Source organism: Populus alba, chromosome 16, assembly GCF_005239225.2.
Source record: "Populus alba chromosome 16, ASM523922v2, whole genome shotgun sequence".
NCBI classification, from domain to species: domain Eukaryota; kingdom Viridiplantae; phylum Streptophyta; class Magnoliopsida; order Malpighiales; family Salicaceae; genus Populus; species Populus alba.
In genome coordinates, this window is record NC_133299.1 from 7,313,292 (window position 1) to 7,326,582 (window position 13,291).

The 13,291-nt window shown below is 31.2% G+C and overlaps 1 pseudogene; it reads right to left on the reverse strand.

Annotated features, from left to right (window-relative positions):
- Positions 1-7,377: 7,377 nt before the first annotated feature.
- On the reverse strand, positions 7,378-11,013 carry LOC118062945 (G-type lectin S-receptor-like serine/threonine-protein kinase At4g27290; annotated as a pseudogene).
- Positions 11,014-13,291: the final 2,278 nt, after the last annotated feature.

A 13,291-nucleotide genomic window follows, 5' to 3' on the forward strand; every position in this document is an offset into this window, starting at 1 on the left:
ATATATATATATATTTGACCTGTGATCTATTACGTGACACATATTTTTATTTTTTATAAAAAAAATTGTATATACAAGATTTTTCAATGTATTTCTATAATTTAGAAAATCTAAGTTTAAATAAAAAAAATATATACATATATGTAATTAAATAAATCAAAAATTATGAGTGTTAATAAATAAATAAATAATCATTATCAATATTTAAAAATAAAACTTTAAAAATAAAGAGATATTTTGTCAGGTCTATACACAAGCAGGATCCATTTTGTCATGGCCTATGCGTTGGCCTGCCTTGGAGGCCTGCCAAATTGGGCATTTGATTTTTTTCGTTTGCAACTTAGACGGATAACATTATACTTCATCCTATATTTTTTTGAAAAAAAAGTTAGATTTGCCTAGATTTTGGCAAAAAAATGAAAATGAAAAGGGAAATTAATTTAAATATAAATTAAAAAAATAAAAAAAAACCATAAAATAATAATTAATTAACAAAAAAAGCAAAGGTCTATTGGGTTTGACAAGTTAGACCAGCTTGCCTCGTCTATTTTTTCATTCCTCATGTATAGGTCTGTCCTTGTAAGCACACCTAATTAGGCCTTTAGTTTTTTTTTTTTTTTAATAGTGATCGAAAAAATTAAGACTTATGTTTTTTTAATCAAAAACTTGTTTTTCAATTTATTTTGACCCGAAACACCTATAAACACACAGTAAGAATTATGATAAACTTATATATAGTATTAAAAAATCTAAAAACCCGCTTCAAAAACCAAAATCAACCCAAGTTAGTGTTTTTTTTAATGAAATTTAAATGTAAAAAAAACATTTAATATAAACTCTCATCATCAATAAAATTATTTAAAATAAATATCATTTGTTTTAATAATATAAATTAATATCAACAATATTTTTTTTTCTAATCCACCATAATCTAACAACCTCTCGTTCCTTTCTCAACCAGGAAAATTCTACGACTTGCATGACCCGTAGCAAGTAAACTGTTAAATAATTGTTTTAAAAAAATCTTTGTCTAACTATGTTATATCAACTTTTAACTTTTCATTGTAACAAAAAAAAAACTTTTAACTTTTAATAATAACTAGTCAATATCAGCTGTTATGTGAGTGGTTTGTGTATTTTTTTTCTTTCATTGCAGAAAATTATACATCTTTTTTAAATATAAAAAAGCTATATTTTTTTAAATGACATTTCAAAACTATGTTATGATAATTTAGTAAGATTTCAATATTAATTATATAACACACAATGTTCTGAAAATTAATATATATTTACTCTTTTTATATATATATATATAATTATAACTAGTTATGTGATTTGTGTTTTAATGGGACATATATTTCTATTTTTATTAAAAAACATTTATATACAGAGTTTTTCAACATATTTCTATAATTTATAAAATCTAAGTTTAAATAAAAAAAAATATGCATATTGTAATCAAATAAATCAAAAATTATGTGTGAATAAAAAAAAAAAAATAAATATTAACAATATTTAAAATAAAATTTAAAAAATCAAAATATACTGTAACAGTCTATGCGCGGGCCTGATCTATTTTGTCAGGCCTTCTCGATTACGTCCCTCTGTTTACCTTTTGTAGTTTATTCTCTACATCCATTGGTACAGGACGAAGTTAGTCAAATTAAATTATATTTTATCATTTTCATTTTAATTAACTCTATTAGACAGGTAGTTAACTACTATTAGAATCTTGTTCTTTGTTATTGGCCAGCCATGCAATGCTATCGTCATTCAAACTTTGATAGCCTTGCCGATGAATGTAAGGATTTGACAACTTTAACTAAACCTAATATATATATATATATATATATATATATATATATATATATATTAACATAACTTTTAATTAATACTAGTTATGTGACCTGCAGTGCACTCTCTTATGGGTAAGATATTTTTACTTTCTATAAAAATATTATATATACAAGTTTTTTCAATGTATTTTTATAGTTTAAGAAAATCTAAATTCAAATAAAAACTTTTATGTATACATATAATCAAATAAATCAAAAATTATGTGTGCGAATAACATAACTAGTATTAATTAAAAGTTATGTTAATATATATATATATATATATATATATATATATATATATATATATATATAAAAAGACCTGCAGTGCACTCTCTTATGGGTAAGATATTTTTACTTTCTATAAAAATATTATATATACAAGTTTTTTCAATGTATTTTTATAGTTTAAGAAATCTAAGTTCAAATAAAAACTTTTATGCATACATATAATCAAATAAATCAAAAATTATGTGTGAGAATAAATAAATAAAAAAGTTATTAATAATACTTAAAATAAAATTTGAAAAATTAAAAGATAGAACTAAATCAAGAAATAATCTTAAAATACAAGACATTTACCCGGTTGTGTTTGCTAAATTTTTTTATTTGAAATAATTTTTTATTTAAGAAAACAATAATAGAAATAGAGAGATACAAATTAAATTAATTGAATAAAATAAAAGGAAAAAAAAACATCATGTCAGGCTACACCATATTAGAAGTATTATCTGAAAATAAATTTTTTTATTATAAAAAAAAACTTCATCTATATAAAAGATAAAAACAAATTATAAATGAATCATAAAAACTCTTCAAATTTAAATGCATAACTTTAAAAAATAATCATCATTTAAAAGAAATTCTTCAAACAAAATGAAAAAGAAAAAGGATACTAATTTAAATAGAAAAAAAGTTTAGAAAAAAAAAAATAGAGCAAAGATAGGCGTTGATAGGCCTGACAATCTAGGTCAGCCTATCTGCTGACCTTGATTTGTCAAGGCCCGTGCACGTGCAAGCCCATGTAAGTAGGCTTTTTTTTTTTTTTCAATTGAGGCAAACGAGTCGTCCACCCAATTGTTTTTGTAGAAAACAATTTAGATGACGCGTCGTCTGATTTACCCTGATTTTGGCCACTGTGGTGCCTGGGAAATCGAGGCTTATGTTTTTGTTACCCAAAAATATATTTTTCAACCTATTGTTTACCTAAAACACCTAGCAAACATTGTAGGAATGTTGATAAACCAATCCATGGCCTCAAAAAACCGCCCTAAAAACCGAAATCAATCGCAATCCAAAAATCAACCCAAGCTCAGATCTGTTTTTTCATTAACTTTAAAGGTAACAAAAAAAAATCACCTAATATGAACTCTCTTCATCAAATGGAATAATATAACATAAATATCTTCTGTTTTGGTGGCATAAATTGATATCAATGATACTTTTTTTTCTCTACCGTAGGAATCTGACGACCTCTCTATCTCCTCTCTCAACTAAAAACTAAAAATAACAAAAATAATTTTTTATACTAAAATTAAACTGGAAAAATATTAAGGTACTGAAATTGTATACTTTGTGTGATTTTTAAAGTTCAGTAACCAAAGTGCGTCTTTTGAGAAATTTATTAAATGCCGCCCATGTTTGGCACCTTTTTCATTTTGATCCCTCTTCTTTAAATCTTATCTTTTCATAAAAAAATCTAAAATCAATTGGTCTTTAATTAGAACTAAATCACCAAAAAACATTTAAGGACCAAATTGAAAAAATATAAAATTTTACACAGCCCATTCACAATAATGTATAAGAAGAATATGAATTGTGGAGCCTTGCATAATAATAAAAAAAAACCCACACCTTTATGAATAATACTTAATAAGTGGCATAGAAATGACATCATCCATTTTACTATATTGTAAATATAGTTCAACATTTTAGCCTCTAGTTTTTATATTATAATACAATGAAAAGAAAAATTGTGGTAATAAAATATGAAGACATGTATGATTCAATGAGTTGTTTTCTATTTTCATATATTGCTTCAATTTACAAATACAAATTTGAAAAATTAATTTCACTGTTCATATTATATAAAAAAAAGTATTATAATTGTATGATAATTCGATTAAAACATTGTATAATGCTTGCCAATTTCACAAAAAAAGATACCTTCTAAATATTCTTAAAAGGTATTAATGATCTTTTTTTATAACAAAGTAAATATTTAATGAGAATGAGATAACCACATAAAGAAAAAAAAAAATTAAAGCTCAATTACAAGTTAGTAGATTAAATGTTGAAGGATGAATTGAAAAAAAAAAACGAACAAAAAAAACCTAACTCTAATTCAGCATGCAAATTCATGGCTCGCTTGTAATGACATGATAACCTGATACAAAATAAATTGAATAAAAAAATAAATAGGGGTCATCTCTCAATCAAACAAAAATAATGAAAGCAAAGCTGGAAAAAATCAATAAAAAAAATTGAAAAAACAAGTTAACTCGACTAACTCATGATCTGGGATATGAGATTATAATAACTATATAGAAAGGAAAGTGACAAAACTCACTAATTTGAAGGCCTAATAACCTAATGTCAAATGATGAATTTGACAAAAAAAAAATATCAATTTAAAAAAGAACAAAAGAAAAGGACAAATTAAAACTAGGCTAATCTTCAAAACTTGTTATCTAGGTTATGAGACCGAGTAACCCCATAAAAAGACAAAATAAAAAAAAAAAAACCACAAAAAATTTCTCAATCATTCCAAAATTTTAAAACAAAACAAATAACAATCAAAAGAATGAGAACCAAATTTGATATAAAAATTAAATGATATAAAACAATAAATGATGAAATTGGAAAACAAAATAAAATGAAGGATGAAATTGAAAAACAATTTTAATTTATAAATCTTTTCAAAAAAAAATAGTAATCAAAAGAACATGAACTAAATCTAAAGGAAAACAATTTAAGAGGCTACTTTGAAAAGATTAAAGGGTTTGATATGAAAATCAAATAGAAGAGAGAAAAAAAAAAAAAAAAAAAGGTTACCAATGCAAAATTAATGGTCCGTTGACTACATGCACCACCTAGTCATGTAGGGAATGTCGAGGAGATTCTAACATTACCTTGAAAGCTAGTGTTTAGCTACATGGTGATGTTGTACACGCTATCTGAAGGGGATAGTAACCATTCATGCGCTAACACGAGCAATGCATGCGTCAATTATTTTTTTTAAAAAAAAATATTTATAACAAAAAAAATCATAGTGAAAAGACAAAAAGGCACTTGACAATAAGTTTAGTAATTTTTGTTTTTATGAATAATTTAGTTATTTAATTATTTTGAAAAAATATGAAAAGACCAAAAAGCTCTTAAATGCTAGGTTAATTATATATATATATATATATATATATATATATATATAAACTTTTTAAGAGTAATTTAAAAAAAAAAACACCCCCCATAAATTGGAAACTTTCTTGGTTTTTACATGGAGGAAAAAAAAAAATGTAATTACATTATAGAAATCCACAGTCTTGGCTTAGAGTAAAGCACTGAGCCTTAGCTTTTTTTTTAGTTTTAATTATGAGATCAAGTTTACTGAAATAGAAAGATTTGGAAGGGAGAAAATACATAAACCTTATTAATGCAAATTGAGACTTACCCAAAGATTTATTCAGTGCAAATAGCTAGTCGGTTTGTATTCGTTGAACAAGGAACCTGTGCCCGGGACGATCACCATGCTTAAGTAGACTTTTTCTCCATTTTTGAGTCTATACACAACGATTAGAACTATGTTTATGTTGTTGGGAGCCATTTAGCATTGTCCCAATTGCAGTGGCCTCAAGTAGACTCGGTTCATTTGGGAATCTTTCGGAGAAAATTATGAGATCCAGTTCACCAAACACTCGGACTAGGCCCAGTTGTTAAATGGTTGTTTCACTTGGGCCATTTTCTTCGCCATATATATATATATACTAGCTTAGATACCCGCGCGATGCCGCAGTTTATTTTTTATATATATATATAAAATATTAAAAAAAATAAAAATTTAAAAATCTTGGGTTTTTCTGCAAAGTTATACCCAAGAATCTTGAGTTTGGCTGCAATGCCTAACCTAAGAGTAATATTTATAATATTAATAATAAAATTAAACTTGCATGACCCAAGTTTAAGTGAGCCTGAATGTAACACCGGACCCAAGAAAATATTGGATGTGGGTCTGGTTATAAGGTCGTGTCATAAAAGTGTGATAATTAAATAGATTAATTAAAAAAAACAAAGAAAAAAAATCAACAGAAAGGAAAAAACTAATGAAGAAAAAGAAAAAGAAGTTGAATTAATTGGGTTAACCCTTTAAACCAGGTTATCCCGTAAAACCTGGGATTTGCATCATGAAAGTTTGATAACTAAATAGAAAAACAAAAATGACGGGTCTACCCAGAATTAACAGGGTTAACCCATCAAACCAAGTTAACCTGTCAAGCCCAGGATACGTGTCATGAAAGTCTGATAATTAAATAGAAAGAAAATTAACTTTAACAAACTAAACTAAATGAAAAAAATAACTCGTCAAATCAGGTTAATCCATCAAACCCGAGATTCGTATAATGAAAATATGATAACTATATAAAAAATATATATTTAACATTAACAAACTAAATCAAACAAAAACAATTCATTAAAAAAAATTAAAAAGAAAAAAACAGTCATATAATATAATACAATATAATAATAATTATAATGAAAAAACGTGGGGAAAGCTAAAGCTAAATTCTCAACCAATTCAATATTAAAAAAATAAATTTAACAAAGATAATTTAAAAAATAAACATGTGGGGGAAACACTGCAGCCAAACAAAAATTATGTAAGGGAAACACTATAGTAATTTATAGTGTTTTTTTTTTTTTTTTTTTTAAAAAAAGCTACAAAGCTAAGTTCTCAACCAGCTTAATATATAAAAAAAACTGAGATCCGTGTAATGAAAGTATGATAACTAAATTAAAATTTTTTTTCACATTAACACACTAAATTAAAAAAAATTCATTAAAAGAAAAAAAAAACACAAAGAAAAAAGCAAAAAAAAAAAAAAACCATGGGCAAAACAAAAAAAAGAAAACAAAACAAAAACGAAAAAAAAAAGTCAAGTGTTTCACTATGTACACAGTGATACATTATATGTAAAAAACAGAAGAAACAAAAGCGAGGAAAAAAAAAAAAAACCAAAGCTGCTACAGTGAAAAACCCACGCGTTAAAAAAAACAAAAAAAAAAAGAAAAAAAAGGAAAAACTGCTAAAAAAACCAAAAACGAAAAAAAATGTCACAGGAAGAAAAAACAAAAAAAAAAACAGTTTTAGCTATAGTGAAAAAGCTACGCGTTTTAGTATATTAAAATAGAAAAAAATCGATGGGTTAAACGAAAAAAAATTAACCAAACTAAACTAAACGAAAAAATTGGTTGAAAAGGAAAAAAAAATAAAAAAAAATTTGGGTTAACTCGTCAAACCAAGTTAACCCATCAAACCCGAGATCCGTGTCATGAAAGAATGATAACTAAAATTTCTTACTTCGTCTCCTTAAACTACACAAAGTTTAGTGTAGTGGAAGACATTCCTGAAAATGCGCAACTGAGTGCGCTTACCATTACAAGATTATCAAACTGTCATTCCCTGGAATAGATTTATAGCGGTACTATGACAAACATAAGGAGGACTTGGAAGTCGCTATAGCTTCTAGAAATAACCAAAAGCAGTTTATCTTGCCTCTATCATCGAAATCGAGCATTCATTAGCCGAATATGGTTTGCTCTGGCTTGAATTTGATGTATAAGTTGCTTCAATTATCAAATCCCTTTCAGTGTAAAAACCAGGTTGTTTAGGCCGAGGCAAGGCATCTTCATTACCCAACATCAAAACCACATATGACATGGTTGGCCTGTATTCTGGATTCTCTTGCACACATAATAAACCCACGTGAATCAAACGGAGCGCTTCAGATAAATTGCAAGTTTCAACTATTGATTTCGAAACCAGTTCCAAAGGCCTGCCTCCAGTAAACAGCTTCCAAGCCTGATACAATGAATCCAAGTTGTAAGAATGAGATCGGTATTTAAGATTATGAAATGATACAGTGTTTTCACTTACGTGCCCCAGAAGGTTGAGGCTGTGGTCAGGATGACAGAATCCTCGATTCCTGTTCCCACTCAATATCTCTAGCACCAGCACTCCAAAGCTGAAGACGTCGGATTTTAGCGAGTAGAGTCCATCAATTGCATATTCAGGGGATATATAGCCACTGGAAGTATCCATAAAATGTTAGGTCGATGTTGCTGTCAATTGTAGTGAACAAAATAAGCATCTGGAAACACTTACTATGTTCCAGCCACTTTATTTGTATTGGCTTCGGTTTCATTTCCTCCAAGACTTCTAGCCAGGCCAAAGTCTGAGATTTTTGGGTTCATTTCGTAATCCAATAAAACATTGCTTGCTTTTAGATCTCTATGAATTACTCTTAGTCTTGAATCTTGGTGAAGATAAAGGAGTCCACGAGCAATCCCGTTGATGATGTTGTAGCGCTTAGGCCAATCTAGTTTCAAGCTGTGTGTTTCATCTGCCCAATTTTCTGCCCAAGTCAGCCCTTTCTGGTTCTCATCAGATACATAAAGTAAATGAAAGAACAAGAATAAAGGTAGTGATAATTAACGTTTTGTAAATTTCTGCGTTTTGTTAGAGAGATCCTAACCGAAAATAAAGAAGTTCAAGCTTTTTGTTAGGCAGGAACTCGTAGATCAACATATACTCATCGCCTTCAATGCAGCAACCTAGAAGCTTCACCAGATTCCGGTGCTGAAGTTTCACAATGCATTTGACTTCATTTTTTGAACTCATCAATTCCTTGTCTTGAATTCTTAGAGAGCCTCTTCACAGCTATTTCTTGTCCATCTTTCAACGTCCCCTGTAAATAACCACTCAATACCAACAAATAGATCATTGCCCAGTGAAAGAACACTTTGTAATGGTCATTGTTTTAGTTTCATGGTTCCAGGAGTTTGTATCATGAAATTGCTTGAATGTTTAATGATTAGTACCTTATAAACTGGTCCGAAACCCCTTCTCCAAGCTTGTTGTCAACTGAAAAGTTATTGGTAGCAAGAGTCAAGGTATCCAAATAGAACAACGGTAAATCAAGATCTTCTCCTGGATTGTTAATTGAACTTCTCTTAACAATACCTGTGACTTTTCCTGCAAGCAGAACTGCTATGATTAATAGGAAGCAGTGAATCTTTATTTTCTTGTAACACAAATTTCTGAGACATCAAATTAAATGAGATCTTTAACAATTCGTGGCTGTACCTTACATTACTAAAGTCAAATTGGAATACACTAAACTGCCTATCCGACGTGCTGAAAATTTAAAATTTCATGATCTTAAGGACTTACCCTTTTTCTGCTGCTTCTTTTTCCAAATATACCAGAACAAGGCTAGGAAAAGGAATAGAATCCCTGTAGACAACGCAGTGCTTACTATGATCCTCTTCTTCACATTGGATTTAGCATTAATCTTCACAGCGCCACCATTATCTATACCAAGGCAGAAGTAAAACTAAGTTGAAAGAAAAAATAGGAAATGGAATTATTACGGGCAGCAAACTTTCACCAGCTTATGGTGACGATGAAAATGAAGTTTAAATTCTCATTTCTCTTGCATTTTATCTCCTATCTTTGTTAGATTTACATACCTAGTTCTGAAGCTGCCATCCTTACATAAATGGCTGGCTTATTGTCAACGAAAGTTCTGATATCAATCAGGTCAACAAACCAGAGCAAACACCCACTTCCTCCATTCCTGATGTCCAAATTTGAAAATGCTGTACAACTGCAGTTCTTCAAGCATGTGTTCCTGCATTCCTCGAGGTTCATACTCCTGTTAAACCATGATGTTTTAGTCTCAGGCAACTTCAAACCTGAGAGCTGTCGAAACCCATCTCCAGAACAATTTAGTGGAGTCCTTCTAAGGCAACCGCTTGACCAGTCCATCATCTTCCATTCGCTTTGAACATTCGGTACAAATCCATTCAAACAATTGCACACTGGTGAGTTGTCAATACTACAGATACCATTTGCACCACATAGGGCATAACGATCACAATTATCAGTAGTTGCTGTATGATATATTATTCCAGCTTTGTGTCCGAGAAATCCAGGCAAAGCGCTGGACATCGCCATTTTGAGTTACACGAGCCTTGTAAGCATTGAGCTATTACGAAGATGATATCGGTAGAATATCTCCTTCTCATTATAAACAAATTCAAATGTGTACATGGGATTTGGTTTCAAATGAGGCGAAACCACTGAATCGCAGGCCGTTCCACGGTCCTGTCCGTTGCCTCACAATTGAATTCTCCATCACAAGTATCTCCGGATATCCATAAGGAACAAGGATTGTTGAGACGTTACCTCTCGAAGGATCATCCGTTGACTTCCATGATGTAAGGTACCAGTCCATGCCCGTTATTCTATTCCGTCCTATCTTCATTTCTGGCAACATTGTATCACCGGGATGTTCAAAACTCTGCCATAAGAGATTTTCTAGGTTATAATCACCCTTTTCTTTCACAACAAGGTTTCCTGAATCCAAAAGCTGTGAAACTGCATTCCTTGCTGGTGTTGACGTGTTTGAAGACCAAATCACACTCCTGCTACGATTGAGAAGGACAAGAATTCCTTCGTCTGTAAGCCGTAAAATACCCGATGAATCGTTAAGTGGAGCCTCTGTGTTGGCAACCCAAACAGCAGTCATGACAGATATTTTGCCATACCATATCCCCAAGAACCGGTTTTTGGAATTTCCTGGGCTGAAAAACCCTAACACATAGTTTCCACCAGATGAAGTTATGTTATCGCCATCTCTAATGGACTGAGTTGTGTTTATGGTGTCAATAGCTGTGGCTGTTTGTATAATCAGCAATAAAGAGGAGCAAAAGATAAGTATCGGAATGTAATACATTGGTACTCTCATGATTTTTCTGCAGCCCACTTTCTCATCTTAACGTGTGGCTGGCCTAGCTGCAAGAAGCTGCATATTTAAGGTCACAATAGATGCTGTCATCATAAACTCTGAAACTCACAGCAATGGTGATACTCACCTCATTGCATTCAATGCTAGTTCCCAACTTCCCCTGAAACTGACACCCTCGAATTTTCCCTCCTAGCGTGCTCAACTAATTAATGTCCTTGCTCATAGGTTACAACCTACAAGGACATATTGATGGAACCACTAGTTGTCCATTTCAAACATTACATGATCCAATTACTGGATCATCTACTGCAGGTAATTCAAATCCTGCTTTCTGGCACTGGTTTCGGCAAGATAACTTGCTCCTTCATGCAATCCTTGCATCTGTTTCAGAACCAGTTTTGCCACTAATCGCCACTTCCACCATGCACTGCCCGTGATGCATGGGTAAAAATACAACGATTGTATGCAAATCGATCACGCACGCGTGCCATGCAACTCAAGGAAGAACTGACACTTATACAAAGAGGAAGCCAGCCAGTTTCAGATTACCCCAACACTGTCAAAAGGCTAGTTGATGAACTCACTGTCATTGATACTCCCATATGCATAGATGACATTACGTTATATATTCTCAATGGAATAGGAGCAGAATTTCGTGATATAGCAACCATGATACGAACCAGAGAAACATCCCTCACATTTGAGGAACTCTGTTGTAACCCACTTTTTGATTCATTAAGATTTTCTTGAATGTTATTTTATTTATATTATTATTCATAAAAATCTAAAAAAATTCAAAAAAAAAGTTTAGAATTCAAAAAAATATTTTTCTCGAGTCAACCGCATCTTTCCATAAAAACCTATTTCACCGGGTCAATATGGGTCAAACCATGTCGACCAGGGTAAAAAATGAGTTTTCGTGACGTTTCGGGTCAAAAACCATCATTTTTTTGTCAAAACCGTCATTTTTCATTAAAAACCGATTTCACCAGGTCAAGAAAACCATGTCGACCAGGGTAAAAAATGAGTTTTCGTGACGTTTCGGGTCAAAACCGTCATTTTTGGTCAAAACTGTCATTTTTCATAAAAACCGATTTCACCAGGTCAAGAAACCATGTCGACCAGGGTAAAAAATGAGTTTTATGACGTTTCGGGTCAAAACCGTCATTTTCGATCAAAACTGTTATTTTTTATCAAAACCGAGTCAACCGGGTCAATACGGGTCAAACCATGTCGACCAGGGTAAAAAATGAGTTTTCGTGACGTTTCGGATCAAAACCATCATTTTAAAAAAAAAACCCGATTTCACCGGGTCAATATGGGTGAAACCATGTCGACCAGGGTAAAAAATGAGTTTTTATGACGTTTTGGGTCAAAACATCATTTTTGGTCAAAACCATCATTTTTTATCAAAATCGAGTCAACCGGGTCAATACGGGTCAAACAATGTCAACCGGGATAAAAAATGAATTTTCATAACGTTTCGGGTCAAAACCGTCACTTTTGGTTAAAACCAAGTCCACCAGGTCAATATGGGTCAAACCATGTCGACCGAGGTAAAAAATGAGTTTTCATGACGTTTCGGGTTAAAACCATCATTTTCGGTCAAAACCGTCATTTTGGATCAAAACCGAGTCCACCGGGTCAATACGGGTCAAACCATGTTGACCAGGATAAAAAAATAAGTTTTATGCTGTTTCGGGTCAAAACTATTATTTTTCGGTCAAAACCCGGTTCACTAGGTTGATACCCATCAAATTTATTTTTTATTGTGTTCCAATATAATTTTGTTTTTTTTTTGCGGTTGAAACGAGCTTTTTCTAATACTGATTTAAGTTTTTAGTTTTATCCTATAAATATTTATTATTATTTATAATAAAATAAAATTAATAATTCAGAATTTATTATAGTAGGTAATAGTTAGTTTGATGCGGTGCATTATTTTCCTTTTCCTTTGAATTAAATGTGTTGTCCCCTACGTATAACCTTTGAATTAAATGTGTTGTCCCTAGTATTGGCTGGCTATAAATAGACTAGTGTATTATTTATATTTTTTTAGTTTTTTCTTCACCAAAGTAAGATATTGATTTTTTTAAAAAACAATTTGAAAAATATCAAAAATATCCTAGCCGTTAGATCTAATAGTATTAATTGTGGACCTTTGATTTAATAGGATATAATAGGGCTTACCATACTAGATTAAAACCCAAACACATCTCGGCCCTTGAAATAACCTAAGCTTTGATCCCGTTGTGCCACGTCACCAGATGTACCGAGCTTTCGGTACACCGCGCCACACCAGATCTAACCCCTGCTCATCCGGACCGTCCGATCAACCTGCAGATCGAGTCAATCACAGCCGCATGATCTTTTCATCGGAGATCCAACAGATCACAGACTTCAGCTGCACCGGTGTACCGTGCTAGCGTT